Source organism: Tympanuchus pallidicinctus, unplaced genomic scaffold (genome assembly GCF_026119805.1).
Source record: "Tympanuchus pallidicinctus isolate F22 unplaced genomic scaffold, pur_lepc_1.0 scaffold3, whole genome shotgun sequence".
NCBI classification, from domain to species: Eukaryota; Metazoa; Chordata; class Aves; order Galliformes; family Phasianidae; genus Tympanuchus; species Tympanuchus pallidicinctus.
In genome coordinates this window covers 16,666,488-16,689,729 of record NW_026294747.1, presented here as the reverse complement: position 1 = coordinate 16,689,729, position 23,242 = coordinate 16,666,488, and the positions used below count along the sequence as shown (strand labels likewise).

Below are 23,242 nucleotides of genomic sequence, written 5' to 3'. Positions count from 1 at the left end.
CACAGTTAGGGAAACTCTGCCCTGGACTGGCCTCTCCGTTGTAGTACACTGGGACCAGTTTTCCAAGGAAAAGACATTTCCCTAGCTGCTGGCACACAAAAGCTATCTGCTGGGGAACATGCCTTTTTCCATGCAGTGTGGTGAGAAATCCCAGGAATTCTGATGGGGAAAAATGCAACTGGTCAAATATAGCTCTGGTTGGAAAACAGCCTTCCCCTGCAATACGTGTTGACGACGACATCCAAGCAATACTTGAAAAGATTCATGGCAAAAAAATTGGTTTTCAGACACTTTTCAATGGCAGAGCATTGCCCTGATAACAACAACAACAAACATCTTTCAAGAGAAATCTCAAAGTGTTGGCCAACCCTATTTAAAACACCACGGAAAAGGAAAAACCTTGTGTCGAATCGTTAGCCTGCAATGTCCTGCAACTTCCTAAGATTCACAGGGAAATGGAATGATTTGTGACTCATAAGGAAAACATGAGTTCCTTTTTTTTTTCATTTCAGAGTATAAACGCAAAGATGTTTGTACGAACAAGGAGCTAAACAAACATTTGGGTTGTTTCATCCACTTTGAAACCTGAATACTGTTTCTGTGAAGTGAAACAGACGGCAGCAGGATTTGGTCACAAATTATCGATAGGAATATTCATACACATCTAGTTGCTGGGGCAAAGAGGCAGGCAGAAATGAATGCCAGATTCTTGGAAAGACTTGCATATTCTACAGAAGAAATTAAAGCCATGCTGTCTAAAGAACATTGTTTAATAATATTCTTTCTTGCTACCACCCTATGTTCTTTTGGTTCTTTTGTTATTCAATGTTCGCATTCAGCACAGATATTTAAGTGCATGCATAATATTAAGCAAATGTTTCAGTGCCATTGGCTTTAAAGTTTTCAGTTAAAAGTCCTGAAGTTAAGAGCATATTTTAATGGTCTTCTGAACAGGATTTAAATACTTTTTTTCTTTTTCTTTTTTTTCTTGAGCCATGACATTTAGCTAGAAGCTAAAAATTTGAATACGTCATGTTGTGATAGCACCAATTCTGATTTAGACCTTTATTCTACAAGAAATAATAGGCTCATATTATTTGAAAGCTGTCCCCTTCAATACAATCCATTCCTCAGCACAAGCCAGTGAAAAAAATTAGTCAACTCTTCTAAATGAATTTCACAATTTCACATATTTTCTAAAGTAACATAATTAGCTATTTGTTGCCATAAGTCTTCTGTTTCTCTGAGCATTTCTTTTATTAAAATGAGGGTTTTTTTAATTTAATCCACTAGCAAATAAAAATATAATTAAAGTCAATTTGGATGCCCTAACAATTCCATTTAAAGCGATGAGATTTCATCTGGACTGTAGTCAGTGCTCAAAATAACAAGGCTTCTACCCTAAAAGAGAAACACAGATTTGGCTGGTTCTACCACATATTATTTTAGGCAATGCCCAAACTTAATAGTTAATGAAGAAGAGGGCCAGCATCTCTCTAAGGACTCCAGCAAATGCTCCACAGGCTTTCAGCGGTCCATAAACCACAGCAGGGAAAACAGAGCCAAGAGGCAGCAGAGTGGTACAGTTTATCTGACTCGGTTGATCTAGTCCAATTGAGGGGGGAAATGTGCCATTAGTTAGATTAGATTAATGCGGCTCTTACAGTTAATTTACTAACCAAATTTCCCTTTATGTCTGCTTTCTTTTCTCTTTTGTCATTTCCCTTTTTTTTTTTTCTTTCTTTTTTTCTTTCTGTGAGAAAAGACGGGAGCTCTCTAGCAAGGAAAAGAGAGAACACGTTAAATACCTCATTATCTCTGAGATCTCTGTTGATTTAGACTTCTAGCAAGAGAAATGGAGTTCAGTTCATCTCTGACCGAACTGACACTGCAGATAACCCCAGCACATCCATCTCAAATTGTCAGCTCAAGACAAATTACCTTCTCTCCAGGATACTCTCTTTCACTGATTACCTACTACTCAAATTAAATGCCATCTGACTTCTGAGAGTCTTTTGTTTGTCAGATTCCACTGGATTATGCAAAAACGATGGGGGGAGAATCGGATGTATTTGAAGTCTTGAGAACAGAGTGTGCAGGCCCTGCTTCCTCATCCAGCTTTGGTGGAAGACACTGGGCTTTTCCTAATCTCTTTGCCACCCCACGGTATAGTAAACTTCACTGTCAGTAAGAAAGATAAAGCCTAAAAGCCTGAAAGCCTCCTGAAGAATGCCCTAAAGCAAGAAGACAATGTGAAATCTGAATGTTTGGTGACAAATATTTCACACAATTCAATCCAAGACTGAGTTTGGAATAAAACCCCCAATTTTCTTTCATTTCAATCTTGTGCTTCATTTGTTTGTATTTCATTTGTTAGGAAATAATTTGATGGCAGAGCTAGAAATTTTAATCATGTTTACCCAAAAGTTTGTCTACAACACTTTTGGATTTACTACTTCATTAAACTGTAGAATTGTTTGGCCCAATATTTTGCATGTGTTCATCTCAGGCTGTTTTATGTGCTTCTCTTCACTAAAACTTTTCCATTTTCCAAAACAAGATAAGACAAAGAAAAAGCTATTTAGGTGTTTTGCAGAAAAACACTTCCAAGAAACCCTACTTGAGAGAAGGGACTTAAATTACAACAGATCAAGGGCTGCCTTTTGCCTTACTGTTGAAATTTTGCCCATATTTGGCTAATTTACAAAGAATTCAGAAGTTAAAATCTGCCCAGTGCTCTGACAATGCAATGAGAAATTTATGGGCCGAAGTTTCCATCCATTATCAGCAGGTATGGAGGATGCCTGCACTTTATAGTGCACATTCCTGACACGGACTGCAGGGCTCAAGGGCCTCCAAGCTGACCCAGCTGTAGGATCTAAAAAGCCTTTGGACAAGCAGGGGCTGCCCAGGAGCTTCCGTGCAGTTGTTGCTCACGGCAGCTGGGGGCTGCTGTGGGGTTGGGCACAGACTGCTGTGGTAGGAGCACTGACATGCCAGAGCGTGCATTGGTTCCGGCAGCATCCAGGTTGACAGCCAGCTGGATGGACAGATGAGCTCTCCTCAGTAAGGCCAGCAGGAGCTCTTGCCTCAGTTTGCAGAATGATACCAGATGTTTTTAGTTATAAAGCTGTGTTATTAAGCTGAGCACTTTGGAAGACAAGAACCTCTCCAGTGAGGTGTGCACTGTTAGTAGGCAACCTTGAAAGTAATTAAGTCACATGGTGAGGCAGAACCCCAATTGAAGGTGCTGTCCTAAGGTAAGTGTACTTAATTTCCATCTGTGGGAAGACAAGACCACTATATGAAACTAGTATTGCTAAATGTGATGGTTCACATTATAGAAGCTTGGAGACACACAGACTGTTGTGGAAATACTACGTCCATATGATATCATAGATGGAATGGGCTGAACTGAGACTACAACGTTTCCTTGATCCTGGGATTTCATATTTGAGCAGTAGTCTGCAACAGGCAAATTCTTATATGATTGTTTTGTGTTCATTATGCATTCATAGGCAATTATGCTACATCCTGCATTGTTTAGATAAAATGACCGTGCAAGCCTGCACTCATTTTCATACTCATGTGAATGTATACATATGCATACACATAAAGAGGAAATTTGTATTGGTTTGAAAATACACTAGAGCTGGGACTGTTCTTTGCCTGTTTCATGATGAATTTCAGAGCAAGGGCGCACCTACACTGCTCTCAGCATGAATTTTGGCTCCTACAGCCACATCAAATCCACAGTTAGATAGCTCAGAGGAGGCACAGATTGCAAGAGTACGGGGTAGGTAAAGTTGCATCCCAACCAAACATTCACTCAGTCAACTGCAGTTGAAATGCAGCACCTATTTTAAAGTACCAGTAATATTTTATACTATTCTGTGAACATTTACATTGCATGAAATATTATTTTTTAGTGCTATTTCATGGGTAGCCTACTGATATCAATAGCCAACTGGACGCACCCAGTGAAGCTCATGAGAGATTTGCCAGATGAAGCTGTTAAATTTAAGTCCTATGGTACATACCCTTTCTTTTGGGAAAAGAATAGTTTTGAAATCATGTTTAACCTCATTTGCCGTTTCTATCTGGAGAAGCTAATCATAAACCAATCCTCAGATTAGCTCAGATATTATTGCCTTATAGAAAAAAAAAGCACAAACAAACAAACCCTAGATTTCTTATCATTGATTGATTTAAGGTACAAATTAAACTTTTACATTCTAAAATTATTGCAGAAAAGCATAGATACAATTATAATACCAATTGCTAATGAACTGCTGATAGAAGTACCACATCCACGCAGTTAACTCCCTCATTTTTTGGTATGCTTAAATGCTTTCCTTAAATGAATCTTTGAAGATTTCCACTTCATTAGAGAATGAAAGCTCCTGGTAGTAACATCTTTGGAGATGAGAAGTGATTAATCATCACACCTTGTCCTTGCCAAACTAAGAGAACTTCAGACAACTGCAGGGAGGAGAATGGCTCCACATAGGACACGAAGGATTTTATTTCACATAAAACAGCAAAGCTGACAAGTATTCTCATCACCCTACCCTAACTTGAGCATGTTTCTCCCATACTCCAGCAGCATACCCCAATACACTTGTATTCTTCTTCTGGTTCCATGAATTCTTTTCTGCTTACTGGCACAGCTTGGACGGGATGGACAGAAAGCATCCTCACCCAAAACAGCATATTGCTCATTGGCCAGAGAGCCCTCTTGGGAAGTGGGACATGAGCCCCATGTCCCCCGAGGCAGAGGAAGAAACCGAACCCTGATCTTCCCTATGCAGAGATCAATGGTCACGGGCCCCCTGCGTGTCCTAAGTCACAGATTTCCCAGGGCTGCTGAGGCTTTGGTTGTCCGGCATCCTGCTAACCCAGTTCTCCCAGGCAGTCCCATTGCCTTTGTATTCTGTCTCATAACTCTGGCTCCCTTCCGGCTGCTGAGAGCTGACATTCCTAGTGTCCCTTCTGAGCTTCTGCGTTCTACAGAGTAAAATTCAGTAACTAACCTCTCTGGCATCCTGCTTCAATACTCCCACTGGCAGGAAAAGGATGATGATAAATAGACATTCCCATAAGATTGCCTTGTTTTAGTACAGATCAGTTTGTCCTTCCACAGACACAAGTACCTCCTTATCTTGGCCATCTGTGCTATCGACATGAAAACGGCATTTCCAAAGAGAGAAATTCCTCAGAAGAAATCACCTTCATCAAATATTTCTCATATCAGCAGAGGAGAACAACCAAAAGCTGACATCTTGACCTGGTAATATAGTAATACTGTTCATCATTTAATTTAATGAGTGCTCTCATCACAGTCCATCATTAACATACAACAGCTTTTCAGGATACAATCCACAGGCCAGTCTTCCTATTGCTTACAAGTGGAGTTCAGGGCTTCCACAGCCGTCCCTTGTGTTAAACCCTCAGCATGTTCCCCAGTATGGTTTCATCCTAGGCCAACTAATATCCTTCCATACAACCCTCCACAACAGTTTGAGGAATATAATGGGACAAGAATGGTTTTTGTTAGGTAGTATGATCCACATGGACATGTGTGTGATCCACATGGACATGTAGTCATACCCAGTCACTTGAACAGTAAGCAGTTTCTTCACCTTTTTAATTATTGGTAAAGCCTTGCTCAGGTCTATCATTATGGAAATCTGAGGTCATTCAGTACGTTGCAGAATTACACTTTAGCTGTTCATAGCAGCATTTTCTCTCTTTGGCTTTACATCTCCTTCAGGACACATTTGCTGTACAAAGCTAAACAGTCATGCTAAAAACAGCTGCAACTGCAGATATTGTTCATATGTTAGGACCAGATGACCATTACAAAGGAATTGATAACAATGAAAAATCAGAAAGGGTTTTTCAAAACAGAAGCAATTTGAAAGAATTTGGTTAATATCCACATATATAACTGGGAAGAATTTGGGAAGAGCAATCAAATCAAGCTTTCTGCATAGAACAATCCTGCACTGGCATGAATACGCCTAGATGCCTTCTGTAGCCTTTTGCTTCTTTAATTGCACCGACTCCATAACAATAAAAAAGACAACAATGTTGTACATGATAAAAGGAGCATTTGCAACTAAAAAGAGTATTTTCACATTAAGAAACCAGTTGGTTACCCAACCACACTAAATATTTATAACTGCTCTGCAGTGAGAAAGAGCAAAGAAGATAGTAACAAAAAAGAGGGAGGGAGGTCTAAGTTAAGCTTCAAAGGCAAAACTTTCCATCACTGTTGAGCTAGCTAGTGAGAAAGTAGAGGGATGGAAACACCTTGTCTATTAACATTACCAGGTACTAATGAACAATTTTGCAAACTTGGTATTGAGATTCATGCCTAGTAATCACAATGAGGAAAAATGGTTGGAGCTATTTTAATTGCCTTTTAAATCCAGTGGCTTTTAATTCAGCGAATCTCTGATGGGCTCTGTTTGTAACCCTGGGCTCAAGCTCTAGTCTGAAAAATTCAACACCAGCCAAGTATTTGCATTTCTAGCAGAAAAACAAAACTGTAACAAACAACTCTGAACTGTACAGTAAAAGCACTTCTACTGTATTGAAATAAAATAAAGCATTATGAATCAATGTCAGCAAAATATACAGTAATCAACTCAGACAACAGGTGCTAGCACTGCAGGAAATGCAAATTAATCTCACATTCTTCTGTATTTAGCCCACTCATCTGCATTTCCACGCCGAGCAACTGTTACAGAGCCAGTTTCCAAGCACATTTTTTCCTCATATTGCTTCTGGAGTTCTTTAGTTCATTTCTACTTACTTTGCAAATGAAACTGCAAAATCAAATGCAGTTCAAAAGACAGTAATGTGGAAACCAAAAGGGACCTTTCTGTTTTCCCTGACCATTGCATTCTGTTGCATTTAACATCTAATACCAAAAGCTGGAGGTAACCACTCAGGTCCCAACCTTTCCTTCCTTTGCAGTCCCAGCTTAGCAATTCTCCAAGCTTCCCTTAGTATTCTTTTTTTCCACTTCATTTTGTATGTCTCCTCAGTTTTCCCTGATAGAGACTTCTATGAAGGGATAATAAAAAGAATCTACCAAACATTTCTTACATTCTGAAGGTGGCAATTATTCTTCCAGCCGCCGAACAGCTCAACTGCCCTAAAGGTCATTTTGTGCTACAAAAGTAACACAAAGTACCTAACAGATAAATTGTGTCCTCACATTCTAATAAGTTACCTCCTCATCCACGTAACACAGCAGATACAAAATTACTATGCAATGTATCATCCTAGTGACCAACAGAACAGGACTTCTATTTGTAAACACTTCATGAAATATATATATATATATGTATGTGTGTGTGTGTATATATATATACAATTTATATATATATATACATATATATATACACACAATTTTTATTTGGTCACAAAGGTATCTTGCCTAAGATTCTGCACTGGATATAAGAAAAAAATAAAATGAGACAGCAGCCTCTGGTCCTAAGCTGTCTTATATCTTTCTGTTATTCTCACTTAAATCCATTAGAAATCCATCCTGACAATCTGGCAGAGGTCAGGAAGGTGCTGATTCTTTGCCTAGCATTTGGGGCAATGTTTGTTTGTTTGCTTCTGTGATGGTAAGTGGCTTCAGGAATGTCCTCTCTTGTAAATAGTCTCATTTGTGGTTTGTTTATGTCCTTGAAAGGTCAGCCCAAAACATTGGGTTGCAATGAAAAATATGAATTTTGCAGATTTCTTTCTTTCTTTCTTTCTTTCTTTCTTTCTTTCTTTCTTTCTTTCTTTCTTTCTTTCTTTCTTTCTTTCTTTCTTTCTTTCTTTCTTTCTTTCTTTCTTTCTTTCTTTCTTTCTTTCTTTCTTTCTTTCTTTCTTTCTTTCTCTCTCTCTCTCTCTCTCCCCTCTCTCTCTCTCTCTCTCTCTCTCTTTCTTTCTTTCTTTCTTTCTTTCTTTCTTTCTTTCTTTCTTTCTTTCTATCTGAGATTTAGGGAAAAGAAGAATCAAAGTATGCCAGGCATGTAGGCAATAATGGCAAATGCATGGTAGATGTGGGTCAGTCACCATACCCAAGGATTTGTGTATCAGAGTATTCCAGGAAACAACCTATGCTGCAAATAAGCTCAATAAATGTGGGTGAGGTACAGGGCTGTGTGAACCTGAGGTGCAGCCAAACCAGAACATCCACTGACAGCAGTGCTGTAACTGATAGTAACTAGGCATCATCTCCAATGGCCTCATTTCAATTGCAACGAGTAATATTCAAGGAAAAGGAACTCAAAGGAAATGTAAGAGAGCACAACCTCCTGTAGGTCAGTCTGACATTGTTGTCCTGCTTGTGGGAAAACATTCCCAGTGAGGAATGGCCTTTCTAGTCATATAACAGTTCATAGTCAAAATAAATGAAGAGAAGAAACTGGATAATGGCCGACTGAGTACTCCTGCCTGCCCTACAGGCAGCTTTTCGTTTTTATCCAATCCTTTAGTACACAAAAGGATGTATAAAAAGACTCTTGGCATTACCTTTGACAATGCATCCAGGCCCTTTTGCTAAACACAAACAAAAATTTAGAAGGCTGTTTTATTAGCTGTCTTCAAAGAGCTGCATTATTCTTAGACTGATGTGAAAGGTTGGAGGAGATTGTTCTCAAAGCCACAGGTTGATTTCTCACAGTTAGAGGGAAAAGATTTCACTTAAAATTGTGTTTGGAAACAGTACTTTTATCAGAATTCACACACTGCAAATGGAAGGAGAACCCAGAGTCGCAGGGGTTAGAATGACTTAAAAGCAGGTGCTGGTGCTGCTTAACAATGCAAGTGGAAATTAGTTTGGGGGAGTATACGTGAAAGGGACAAACGCTCTGTTCCTTAACACTGCAGCATGGAAGAAAAGAAGCCGTTGACATTCCAGAGGCGGCTGAGTTAATCAGTAACACACCTGATTAGTGCCTTACAACTTCACACCGTAACAAAGTTCCTCTCCCCCACGGTTTCCATCCCCAATCCACACTGTGGGATGGTAAGGTGCTGCCTTCTGGCCTAAGCGTTCCTGCAGCACAGGACGAAATCAGCACAAAGACGCGGATGACAAAACACGAAGTACTTGAACTGAGATTTCATGTGGAAATCACCGATTGCCGGGCTGCAGTTTGTTGTGTCCACGCGGGTACGTCTCATTATCAGAGATTAAGGGTCATTGAAATCACCTTATGTTTATGCAGATTAAATGTTGCCGGGGGCTCCTTGCAAATTGGGAGTGCGTTCCCCTGCTGAGCAAAGTTTAAACTGTTCCTCATGTGTGTGACCTGAGCGTAGGGCATTTTCAAACACCTCAGCAGACATTCAGGTCAGAAGACATTCTGGGGAGTCAAAAAAGTAGCAATTTACACTTCCATCTGCAAAAGGTTCTAATCGTTATTTCCTCCCCCCGAACAGCTTTTTCTCTGCCACCACCCGTGCCACAAGCTCTCACCCAAATCTGCATGAAAGCGTTAACGCAGCCATTGAAATACATGGTGAGTTAAGATTGCTCAGCAGGAACAACCCATAGATCTGAAAGGAATTTCCTTTTTCCTGAGGGCTCCTGGAGCTTACATAGGACTGTGAGAAGGGGAATGAAAACTTCCCGCTCCCACATCCCAGAGGAGGATGAATGTTTTACTCGTGCACAGAGGGCTGATTCTAAGAACCAAGAACACGGGGCGATTCTGAGATTCCATTCTAGGACAAACCTTCCATGAGAAGAGGTGACAGCAAAGCAGTGATTTCAGGGCTTGCTCCTATTTTACACAATAGAACAGCAGGCCGGGTATTTGCAATTCTTGCAACGTGCTCAAGGATCCAGAGATGACAGACCTCCAGTTTTAGCTATTTTTGGGCAGCCCTGTAACCTTTTGCCTCTCCAAGGTACTTCCCAGCACCTTGTAGCTATTAGGCAAGCCAAGCAAAAAAGTTGAAAGGACAACAATTTAATCCTTTCCAGCGCATGTATCTGTCTCATTAAAGCATTCTCCTGGAGCGGTGTAATGATACATCAAATGGAATCCATTTCAAGGTAAAATGAGTGCTGCTGATGTCTAACACACTGCTCCCGAGGCCTGGCTTAGGCCCCAGCCCTAGTGCAGCCTAGCACTGCAGTAGATTAAATATCAACCCGGGTCACGTTCTCATGGCCCAGGCACAAGTGCCAACATTCTTCCAATTATTCAAGGCCAAAGAAAGAGCAACCTGCCTGACAGAGCTGTGACACAGCTTGATTAGATTTAGCTTAGAAGCTTGCCGAAAAGGATACTCTGGTATTTAACTCAGATGGAGAAAGGAATGGCATCTCTGTTTAAACGAGCAGGGGGGAGGAAGGAACCAGGCAGAATATGTTTCTGTAATGAGGGAAAGCATGTTTTAAATTTAAAATGATCATTTCACCGTAATGCACCCAGCGTGTTCCACATGTGTAAACCAGTTTAATTACAAAAGGCAGCTTCGTATAGCTGCTATTTAAATAAAAGCGTTTTTCAGTGTGCACAGAACATTTCAGACCAAATAATTTCATCTTCTAGTTAGAGCAAATCGCCTTGGGCAGAAAGGGAAGAAGCTGGTAAACAGGACAGAACAGAGTGGACAGAAGCTGAGTAAACACCACCACTTCAGACACTGTAAGGAGAGTTTGGGGAAGGAGAACACAGAACTCCCAAGATCAAGTTATCAACATGATTTGGCTGTGACTTTAAAGCCTCGGGGAAAAAAAACTAGCGTGCGTTCTGTGATTCAGCCCTGAACTGTGGATCTGATCTGACAGAGAGAGGTTCCAGGAGGTAGGAAGTCAGCTGTCACAGCACACCATGGATTTAGCGCTGACCAAGAGCCAGCAGCACGCTGCTGCCCCATCCCTGACATTCCTCAGAGGCCTGCGCCCCTAGCATCAGCCAAAGCTCAAAAGACTCTTTATTACGGCAAACTGACGCATTCTTCCATTAAAAAATAACTTCCTAATTAAAAACTATTTTTTTTATATAGTAAAAATTACCTTTGGTTTCTGCTGAAGTGTAGTATATGCCCACCATGCTCCCCACTATCTGACAGAGATAATCCGGGAGGCATTGTCCACCTTGGTTATTTTGTGAGGTGTCACTGGATTCCAGTATAGGATTATTGTATTTATTCTTGAGATGTGTGCAGAGTATGGGTACTGTAGGTGCCTGTTGATGTTGAGAAAGAAGTTGAGTGTGGACAACTCAGTAAGAATGTTGGGGAACTGCTCCTAATCACTAGCACATATTCTTGGTAAAGGTAGCAGCTGAGAAGGTGGTAACCCATGTCCACAACAGGCTACATCGAGCTGAATGTGACTGCAGCATTTAGGGCTGTCTAATCACCTGAGGTGCACCCTTAGCTGTACCAATACAGTTGGCTTATCTCATAAAGAAGTTGAATAAATAAAAGGTATTCCTGTAAGACTGTAATTTAATAGCAATTACATTAATATCAGTATCATTAATTAAAGATGAAAAGGGTTCTGCTGGGATCCAGATGATTACATCAGGGTATAAACTACATGAAGACCAGGCCAAATATAAAATATACTAATGTGTGTATATAAATTATATATATAGCTGTATATATACATGTATACCTAAACACCAACCTCAGCATTCTGACACCTACATTTCAGAATGTTGTTTTATCAGTTAAGTGCCGTTATGAGAAAAGCATCTGTATAGAAATATGTGATTTGTTTTTGCTCAAACAATTTTTAATCATATCTAAATCTTCACGTCCAAAACAACGAAGTTTTTGGGTTGAAGATTCTTTCAAACACTGGTTTTATTTGAAAATTTTAATCATTTGTCTCCGTTTTTCAATACAAAACACCTCAGAAGTTCACTTAACCTTATGTTTTAAAAATGTAAATTAAATCTTCAGAAGGAGCTATTTCACTCTTTCTGAAATACATTTCACCACATTTCTTGCTTTAAAGCTGGTTTTGCCTCCCTCCCTCTCACTTTCCCTAATTTTGATTCTCGCAGAAAATGTATTTGCACAGCTGTACTCATAAAGCACATATATTTAGATTTTATTGGCATTATCCTGGCACCAACATTCTATTAAAAGTAACTTTTTAGTTTTAGGTTATTCTAAACAGGCATTTAACCACCAGCAAAGGGCAGAAATTGTACTAGGTCCCTGTGTGACAAATGCAATTTTCACTCTTCCTAAGTTTCTCTATTTAGAGCTTGTTGCTCCCGAATGGTTCTACCTCACATCATGGAGTGGACAGTTCAGTGAGGCATCCTACTGTGTCCTTATGCCTAAAGGCTCCTATATGTTTCCGAAAATATTCTGAATTTATTTTTCTTTTATTTCTGCCACTCTTCTCGTCTTCACTTTAATTTCCCAATTAGATTTTACCTGGCTCGGTTGGCTTTCATCATTCCTTTCATTTTGTGCTGGAATCTAACCAAGGCTTTCCTTCTGACATAGCATAATTGCGACAATTGTTCAAAATAGATGGCTTTGGACCTCAAGTCCAAAATATGGCCCTGGAGTCCACTGCAAACAGACTTAAAACCAGAGCCCTGAGCCCAGAGAGAACTTTCTTTCTTTCTCCTTTTTTTTTTCCTTTTTTTTTTTCTTTCTTTGAAATGGGATAAGAAAGTTCATTCTCAGCACTCAGTATCAGTTCACTTCATTTTGAGAGGGTTACTCTGACCCACATATTTTTTAATCTCTTCTTTACTTGTTCAGGCTTTTAAGAAGAAATTAATTTTGGACCTCTGACTACAGTGGCTTTTCCTTGTGTGAGAGCCGTGTGCAGTGAGACACTAAGCATCCACTTGGGGGAAATAAACACCTTGCACCTCAAGTGCAGTTCATTGCACTGTCTGCCTCAGAAGGTAAATGGGCACCCATCTGTAAAACAGATTTGTTTTCATAGTGGAGGAGCTCTGTGCTCTATGATGCTGACTGAAGCTGACTGTGAAGGGAGCAACACCACCAATACAATCCATTTTCACTTCTTCATTCAAGCAGAAGAGCCCATAAGTCTTGACATTATGCCCTGGGCAAAATAAAATCCCCTCCTTGCCCTTGCCTTGTCCCAAGGCCATTGGACTAATTTGTAACAAAAGAAAGGTTTATAAAATGAATGGGAGAAAGAAAGAGCATCCTATGCCTCAGATCCACTAATACTGCTAGCACATGGTAACCTGAAGGAACCAAATTCAAATAAAAATGCATGCCACAGTATCAAGTTGTAATAGTTATCAACTGCATCAAAAATATTAGTTTATCTTCACAAGTGGAGTTTTATCTACTGATGTACAAATGAATTAAAGTAATAATGAAAGGCTGTTCCTTCCTCTAATTGAAAAACAAAACAAAACAAAACAAAACAAAAACACCCCCAAAAAAACCCAAAAAACAAAAACCCACCAACAACAAAAAACCCAAAATCTTGGGCATCCTGGGTGTGGTATCAGGTCTACAATCTATCAGATACTGTATGCAATCCTGAAAGTGCTGTTATTTTGTGTCTTCTAAGCAATTTTTAGATAGATTTGTTTTAATTTACTGTTGTAGCACTCAGCTAAGCTACAGGACAGTGTAACAACTCTGCCCCAAGATATGGAAGCAAGTTCCATAACGTTTTCCTTACACAGTGATCACACAGATAAGTTCATCAGAGGCTGTAATGGACCATGCAGTTTCCAATTCTGATTACTTTCATCACACAGGACATAGATATGCTTTTTAAAGTGCCTTTGTGAATAGAAGCCTAGAGCTCACTGGTTTGCAACTAAATCCTTGTTTCTAAATTTAGGCATTTCCAAAATGCCAGCTTTTTAAAGGAAGGCACAACAAGAGGCACAGCATGACAGAGACTGAGAATCTTTTTCCACTGGTGTAAGTTTCTGCTTGCTTCAGTGCAGCCAAACTGATACGGTACTATCTCAACTTAATTGGTACCTGAAATTATATAATGTTCAGCTGGGCACCTACATGAAGTAGTCAAAACCATTTAAGCAGACTGAGGTTGGCAAAGAAGAATTTTGCTTTTTGTTTTGAAAATCATGCAAAAGACTGCAGACTTGAGCACAGAGATGGAACAGCTTCAAAAGTATCCAGATCTGACAGCAATTTCAGTAAGTCTTATCTCACACCTGACTCCTCACATTTCTTCTAGGTCCCTCAAGGTCTACCCAACTGCATAAGATATTCAAGGAAGTATCATAGGGTACTCAAGAAAGAACCGGTTACAATGGTTAGAAAGCAAATTACTGTAGAGTGCAGCTTAGGCTTCAGAGAATCTATTCATAGTCTTCAGAGGGAAAAAATAATAACAAAAGGGATCCAAAGTTCCCATTTGTATGCAATTTTAGCAGAAACTTTCATTTCTGATCTTAAATCCAAACTTTCCTAGCATCATGATTGGAGACTATTACTGGTCTGGACCCTTTCCTAGTTCTGGTAATTTATTGAGGTGCCTAGGGAAATGAGAATCAGCAAAAAGACAGATTAGACAAGGTAATTGACACACCTATTGGCAAGTAGTTGAAATACTTATAAAATAATAACAGAAATGTTAGAAATCAAAAATGCCTGGAGCGGAACCTCAGCAGACAGAAGCTATGACAGCACCACAGGTATGAGTTGCTACCAATTTGGAATTCAGCCTCTGAGCTCTCATTGGACCCAAAATGATCACTGCACTGAAGGAATGGCCACAACTAAAGCTGAAATTTGCTATTTACCCACTGCACACTCACTTTTGTTCCCATCTACAAGAAACCCAAGACAAATCTCTTCAAGCTGTCTTCAAACAGAAAATATTTTGAGGGATAAAATTCATCAGAAGGAAGAATACTGAGCTATTGAAGCTCTAGGGATGGACATTTGCCAACATGAATGCAGTATAGCTAAAGAGTTAGGAAAGATACTGTGGCATGGTTTGTTTCTGGAAAGGGGCAGTGGTCATTATGTCAGCTGATGACAGTCCTTTGAATTCTGACATTTGCCACAATACAGCAAAAAAAAATGAGTGGAATGTTTACAATAGAGAAAATGTTTAAAAGAAACCTCAGACCAAGAAGAAGACTGGTTTAATAGCTTCACTGAAGCTATGTATTCAGTGGCTTCAGCAGTAAAAGTGCTCTGCTGCTCTTTTTCTCCTTCTTACATTTACTTTCTGGGAGCTATCCCAGTGATTGTGGGCGGGATATAAGGATGGCTGCGATGGAGTTGAAAGTAGCAGAAGTTATTTAACACTTGCTGCTTCTGAGTCACATCACTTCCAAAATCAAAGACACTAAGGTCTTCAAATGAAGCATGTGCATAAGCAGTGTCTTGAGCTCAGCTTCTTATTTAATTACATACGGAATTAAAGTAATGATATAAACTAGTCTTTGGAAGCGTAACCAACATTATCTTTATAAATGACAGGAAGCCAATATATAAATAATAATAAACAAATAACGTCCAGATCTGACCTTTCTAAGCAAATTCATTATCAGATCTGTAAAATCAACACAACTACAGCTGTGCATAAGCTACTCTTCAAGGAAGCAGTAGTTGCCAGTCTGGCCTGAAGGTATCCCAGTGACAGAGGTAGCGCTGCAGAAACACAGGCCACACTGTCATAACCTTGCTTATCTTCTGCCAGTGTTTTAACCTATAAGGATCCTAATGACCTAAATGCTGTGTGGCATATACTGATGTATTGCCAAACAACTTTAAGCTGCTCCAAATCTGGTCCAGTGCTGAGAATCCCGTAAAAAAATAATTTATTGATAGAAATTTTCCAACTCACATACTCTTCTCTCCTTTTTCAACTAATTTTGTGCTAGCTAGGAAAAGTTATATTATGTCCTTAACCTTAAGAACTGAAGTCAATGGGACCTGTCAGCAGAACTGGGTGTTCCCCATCAGGACTCTCATGTACAGTTTCTCAGTGGAGAATTTCAGGTCATGGAATGCTGCAGGAATAGCTGCACACTATCTATACTGCCTTAGCTCACTGACATGTTTTCAAAAGCACACAGCTTTAGAAACTGCAGTCCTCCCTGCAGTCACAACCACAATGCTCAGTGAAAATAATCCAAGTCTTCACTGCAAAAGAGATCCCACACCCATGACACTTCATAGCTCTTGGTTACATCAGTACCTCTGTGTCCTCACTGCATATCCTGCTGTAAACAGGAGTGCTAAGATGACCCAGGTTAAGCAGACTCCTTTCTGTTTTTCAGATTATTTTTGCTATTGATCAGGTCACACTATAGTATCAAGGAGCATTTCAGGGCTGTGTGGCTCAGCCTTGTCAACTGAAATACACCTTTCTGCTCTTTCTCACCTGCTTGTGTCCATACCTTTCCTTATCCTGGCACAAAAAAGTGTGCAGACTCAAGGTAAAGCAGATTAGGAGATTGATTAGGCTGGAAATGAAAATCTGTCCATTTTTAGCCGAGTCAGTTCTCCAGCCTTGTTCACTATGTAGTCAGTGAACCAGCTGTGCTCTGCCATCATAAAATACAGCTTTCTACCAGGTGGGACCAGCAGAGGTGGCCCTGGAGCAGGAGGGGACAGCTCTGTCAGAAGCAGCTGCCCTGCCTTGGGCTGATGCTCACTGGACTACAGCTGCATTACACTCCCACAGCTGTAGTGAGGTGAGAGGGCTTTGGAGATGGGGTCAGGGATTTCTTTAGAAGGCTCCACGGTCATGAGCAAGCATTGTAAACTGGCTTTCCAAACCACACCAAGGTGGAGAAGTAACAACTTTTTGATGAGATGAAAATAAAAATTCTTATTGCTGGTTGGTGGTACTAATGAAAACTTTATTTTCTCCTTCTGCAGAGTTACTAGCTACATCCCCGGGGATGTAGTTCCTGGTGTCCACAGATCAAGGTTTCCCACTAAATGATACAAGCAATCCTACAAATGGTGATGATGGAAGAAGAGAGTACAAATCAGATGGGGACGTTGCCAACCTAATCCAAGCTTATAGTCTTTAGGTGCAACGTTCCTTGACAGAAATTGTGTTTAGCCACATTTCTCTAAAAACAACTGCCTTTTCCAATGTTGCCTGCATATCTTTGTAGCTGGTGTAGCATCAAAGTTTACTTCCAACCTTTCCAGTTCATTCTCCTGCTCTTTGAAGTCTCCTAGTATCCATCTCTTACACCTGCACTCCAACATTTCGGCATCTTCACTGCCTGGCTTTCTTATTACACGAACTTCAGAAGTGCTAACCAGCATTAGAATTCCCTAGGAGGGGGCTGCTCTGGAGAAATGCTGAGAGCCATAGCAGTAAAACAAAAATAACAACAAACCCCAACAGCATATATAGACATTCAGCACTATTCAGAATCAGATGCTAGACTACAAACTGTGGCAAGCATTGCAGCCGCCTGCGCAGTCTAAAGCAACTCTGCAAAAAAAAAACTGTCTGTAATGCAATAAAATTGTTATTCTTATTAGCTGATGTAATAGCTTAGGGATCTCTGCCAAGAACTATGGATGTTAAATGTGGTCCTTTGATAAATACCTTTGTATGTGCTTGGTATTAACGAAAGCATTACCATCTGTTTACCTTGCACTAATACACATCACATTTTTGCACAAATCCCAGCTTGTGTTGCATAAGGCACTGTATCCATCAGAATGGGTGACAAAAGTTTAAATCAAGCAGGCCGTGTTTCAGCACGTTATTCATAAAACTAGGTCATGGGATAAATGTACTGTTGGAACATAGCTTTATACTAATTTTCCCAGTAAGATGCATCATAAATATTAACTGTCCTGAACACATATACACAAGCTCACGGCCTTGGCTCCAGGCCCTTCACATGGAAGCTGGAGAACAAGCTCTGACTTAAGGTAGTGAGAATGTGAGGAACTCTGAATTATCATCAATAATAGATTCTTTGCTGCCTCAAGCTCTTTCAGCCAAACAATAGCGCAGCACTGCACATCGGCGGCTAGCACCGCGGCGCCCCGTCCCGCAGCACCTCACTCACAGGAGCAGTGCTCAATACAGCTATGTGGAACTGAGGATTGTTTGCTGACAGAAGCACTATCCCTCTAGCCATTCTGATCAGCGTGCCCTTTTCAAGCAAGCTTTTAAACTTACTCAAACTCATGCCCTTCTGCTATGTGCAGGGTAGCTCTACTATTAATGTGGCCCAGGAACATGCAGCCTCCCCTCCTCCCGGGACACTCACACACACAGCATTGTGCTATTATATCTCAGTGCAGTTTTCAGCTCACTGGTGCTATCTGAGGCAGGTATGCCTGCACACAGCACGTCTCATTCGCTGCGGGAGCTTGCAGAAACAAGAGCGTAGCAATATCTAATTATTTACAGAAGTAGCACAAAGAAGGAGATTAAGATTATTTGTGATCATGGGTACGCATCCTTCTTTCCATTCTCATGGTATTTCCTGCCTGACTGAAAGGAGGAAGAACCAGAAATCCACTGAGAATGTCTGTCTGTAAATTTTTTTCAGTCTCAAGAAGGATAGCCAATAATAACAGTATTCAGAGTGCTTTTCCCCGATAATTTTCAATGTGCCTCACAAAGAGGGATAAGAATAATGATCCTTATTTTATAGACTATAACACGACCAACAAAAGAGCCCAGAACAGATCCCAGATAGCTTGCCCTTTCCTCTGGGCTTTGCTATTGTTTAAGGATTAGGACCCACATTCAGGATAACACCTCAACCACATGCCTGACTTCAAGCATTTGCTTAAGTCCCATTGATTTAAGCGCATGCTTAAAATTAGGCATATTCTTAAATATGTTCCCTAACTGAGGCTTAAATAACCATCCAGTCTTCTGGGTGCATATTCAGATAAGACCAGATTTTATTTAAATTCAGGAAGAGGAGGAAGAACAGACTGGGTGCAGCTGTTTTGCCCTTAAGTCATCCTCACAGAGCTTCCCATATTGCAATTAAAAACCATACAGTGTTCTTAGTTATTGCCAAGTAAGTAAGGAAAGTAGATGAAATTTCACCAGAAGGCAAAAAAAGATGATGCCGAATGTCACCCAAACTGACCAAACTTTCAAAATCGCCTGCATTTCCCAATGTTGCTTTCCCAGAGAGAATTGTGAAACCTCGTTGCCGAAGTTAGAGCTGCAGCACAAGAAGTCTCAGCACACAGCCAACTGCCACCTGCCAATGCTTCTCTGAATCAGAGAAATCTCTGCTTACTTGAACAGTAATTGTCACCATTATTCCATGCTGTCAAGTATACAAATTTATTGTGTTTACCCGCCCTCAATAAAGCTCCTCTTTTTTTGCCTACTATTGTACAAATCTTTTCTTATTTTCCTGATACAACAGTCAGACGTTTCTACATCTCCGCTGCTGAATGCAGAGGATCGTTGCTGAGGATGGGTGGAACACAAAAAACTCAAGATCTGAATTTGAAACTTTCAAGCTATTTCACAATGCCATGGAATTTTTAATCTGGGGCACTTCACTTCTTGAAAGTGGTGACTACAAAAAAGCCAATGCTTTATGTGCTGCTCAGCTGGAGGAAAAGGAATGCCTTGCAACAAACACAAATGTATGGCCAAGCCTTTGTTGAGGTATATATTCCAAATTCCTATTGAGAATACAGAATGAAATACAGAATTTACCATCTCTCCTATTTCTTTAATGTTAGACATATTACTCTCTTTATCTCTTGTGTTCTCCTGTGGAGAAAGAAAAGAATTTAGGGATCTTTTCCCCCTCAGTTTAGCAGCCCTAATATGTTGGAGTTGCAATTTAATACATTCAGAATGAGATGAAGTTAGGGCCAAATTAGTGAAATACGCCTTCTGAGAAAGCTGATGATATCTGATGGCATCAAGCAGATGTTGTTAATTACAGACATTAATAATAAACAAACATGAGTAAAGCAGTCAATCCTGAATTAGACAAAGAGCCCATCATGCTGGCACCATACAAGCAGATCAAGAGACCCTCCATATCCAGGAAATTTCTCACTGCTCCCCACTTCCATTTCATTTTCTGATGTATGTGTGAGGTTATTCTGGTCTTTCAGATATCACTTTCTCAGAGCTCTTTGTGTTCCGCATACCATGCTCTCAAAAGATCACCACGGAGGTTCCAACACTCTGGCAGTATTTTATTGGAGAAGAAGAAATTTTGCAACTAAACCAGACTTATATTCATTTATGAAAGTTCACTTAGCTGTTAAATGACTGCAAAAGTAATACAGGCTTATATCTTTCTCCTCATTCAGGAGACCTACAAATGGAGCAAAGGGAGAGAAACCTGATTCATTGGCCGCAGAATTAGTAAATTAGGCTACTGCACTAAAGACAGTTTAAGTATTCTGATTTTGGCTAATGAAAACATCCCGTTAGCTAACGACTTGATTATCATAACAAATTTAACAAATATCGCTGGTGCAAAGATAGAAAACGTCCATCCCAATATGCAACCAACAGGTTGATGTGGTATGGTTAATTTTATAATAATATCTGTGATCTTTTGGCTCTATAAAAAGAAGCTGTTCCTTTTTTTCATTCCTCTTTGTATATAGACACACACAGTGTGAATGAGATATAATGAAAGACTACATAGGGCACCTGAATCAGCGCCGAATCATTCCCTTTTACTGTTGGGTGACAAAAATTCTGATTATCAAGATTTCAGATCAACCAGTACATATGCCTGTGTCTCTCTTTAAGCTCTTGAATAACACAGCTAAAAGCAAAGGAAATACTTACGATTTGAACATTAGACCTATATTTAAGAGTTTTGCTGCCTTTCTAAAGAAGTGCTATTGAAAAATGATTCGTCAATGGTAAACTCAGAACAGGATAGTCCTACTGAGTAACTTAAGTGGGCAGGAATATATTAGCACACGGTGAGAAATGACAGAATGTTTTTAGCCGTGTCCACAGCTTGAGAAATTCCAATCCCCGTAATAGAGTCATGCTGATTTCTACCAATTAAAGATCTGGCCCTTTATTTTCTTTTTGATATATTTTCCTCTAACACATATACAATACTTTCCCAAAGGTAAAAGCAGCTACAAAGCATTTTTAGAGGAACATCAAAGAAAAGGAAGTTGTAACACTGACTGCCATTATTTAATCTTGGACTTTACTGCAATTAAAAAGAATATAAAATGCTGTTGCTACCCTGGACACATACTTTTACTTTTTTAGCCTTGGAAAAACACAGACTCCGACTCCTTGTGTCAGGGTAAGGGCCTCCGCACATTGTCCCTGCATTACGCTTTTTGATCCTGTTAAAAAATGTTACCCTGTGCAGCTCCATGCATCAAAGGAACGCTTGTACACACTGGGATCTGTTTCAGCCCCTAGGCAATGAGACCAAAAGACCCTTCTCATAAATTCTAATTCAAAAGTTTTTAGTTATCAAGAGGAAGTTTCCAATTGCTCTCTCACATGTGGGAAAATATGTAAGCTACTGAGAGGACCTTTTGTCTGCGACTTTAATGGGGGCAATTTGCAAGGGGGAGTGCAAAGGTTCTAATATGCAGTGTGCACAGACAGTAAGCAGGCACATACTTGGTATTTAATGAAGTTCCATGAATCATTAGCCATACAATAACCATAGGCTTCTATAAATCACCTGCAAAGATTTTTTGGCCAGTAAGTTGAGCAGCACGGTGGCGAAGCGGAGCACCTCAAGGAGAGGGGGAAGCGGGAGGAGGAAGGAAAAGAGAAAGATAAAAGGGGGGCACTCCATGTATTATCCTCCAGCTGGCCTGCCAATCCAAAATTAAATCCTGTTGTTTTTACTTGTTGGCTTTACAGGAAAACAAGGCAATAAAATGAAACTCGTCCTAATAAAAAACACTAGGATCTGTGAGGAGAAAACGTAGCTGAAGATCAAATGTATTTCAGACATCTGAACTGGAAAATGTGTCTGAGGGAACATTCACTTTTCTTTCTTTTCTTTTTTTTTTTTTTTCTTTCTTTTTCTTTGTTAATTCACCCTGCTGATGAAACAGTCCTTCTGGAATTCCTTTCCTTTAAAAACATCAAACCATATCTGTACAGCTAGACAAAAGCTCGATTCTTTCTAATTAGCAAAAATGTAAATGTTATTTGCAAGACAGACTCTCATGAGTAGTTTCCTTATGCTGCAGTATACTCTGGTAACATACAGCTCTCTATCTAACTTGAAAAGACTAAATTTTCACTGTAATTATGCAGGAAACAAACTTCCACTGTGTTCCAAAAGACAGAATGGCCGCAATCCTCTGCTAAGCCTGAGGTCCATTTTAGCAGCTCAGGAGTGGATTCTCTCAGTAGCCGAAGTCCCTGTTGAGATGCCCTAAAGTATCATAATGGTGTAACACTCACACCACCCTGCAGTAATCCCAAAGGGGCAGAGAACCTACGGGCAGCTGCAGCTTTCAGGGTGCCCTGAGCCCCAGGCATGCCCTTACTCCTGCTGTGGATGCTGGGACTGGCAGTAGCTCCAAGCTCCCCAGGCTGTGGGAACTTTCAGATGGCGTTGCATGTCCATATCCCTTCCCACTGAGATATGGCCTTAATGCATGCCATTGCTCCTTATTCCTCTTCACTATCCCTCATACTCACTTATACTCGGTGTTGCAGATTAAGAAGTCCTATCATCCAGATGTCATTTTAGAAAGATGCAGAAAGGGACCTTGTTAGCCCTGTCAGCTGGCAATGCAATCTAGTACAATAAACAAACAATCATGTTTTGAACAGTTCCCATGTCTTGCCTCCTTCAGAAATCCTTAAAATTAGGATGCCCAATTCAAGTCCGGTGAAAGGACATTAGGAACAACATTTTAACACATCATTTTCTTGCGCCCTTCAGTGAAAGCTAGGGCCTAAGCCAGCCAGACCCTAAGCCTAACCACAACACAGGCCCCCTAAGCTAACAAAATAAATGAAAACAAAGGACAAGGCTGCAGGATTAGCCCAACTCCCATATTTTGTCTGCATTTTCCCTCTCACTCCTATTTTGAGATTGACCATAAATTGCAAACAGCTGCCATCAGTCTCCAAGGTGGCATCCTGCACGCTGGTGGGTGAGATAAAAGGCAGTGGCAGTGTGCTTGTAGCGCATTCATCTTTAAATCCCACCACTGCACTCTGGTATACTCAGTGGGTCCCTGCTAGCTTCTCACGATCATTTGTCCACATCACAATAAAACCACTGCGCAGCATGCTTGCCTGTCTCTACCCATGAGAGGCACCAGTACT

The 23,242-nt window shown here is 40.3% G+C and overlaps 2 long non-coding RNA genes across 2 annotated transcripts in view; one reads left to right on the top strand and one right to left on the bottom strand.

Annotated features, from left to right (window-relative positions):
• Positions 1-23,242, bottom strand: part of LOC128086517 (uncharacterized) — a 230,190-nt gene that overhangs the window by 62,369 nt on the left and 144,579 nt on the right. The gene's annotated exons all lie outside the window — the stretch shown is intronic.
• On the top strand, positions 8,992-17,955 carry LOC128086519 (uncharacterized). Its single transcript, XR_008209397.1, has 3 exons — positions 8,992-9,184; positions 9,454-9,533; positions 16,861-17,955. It is a non-coding gene; the product is annotated as an uncharacterized LOC128086519 (long non-coding RNA).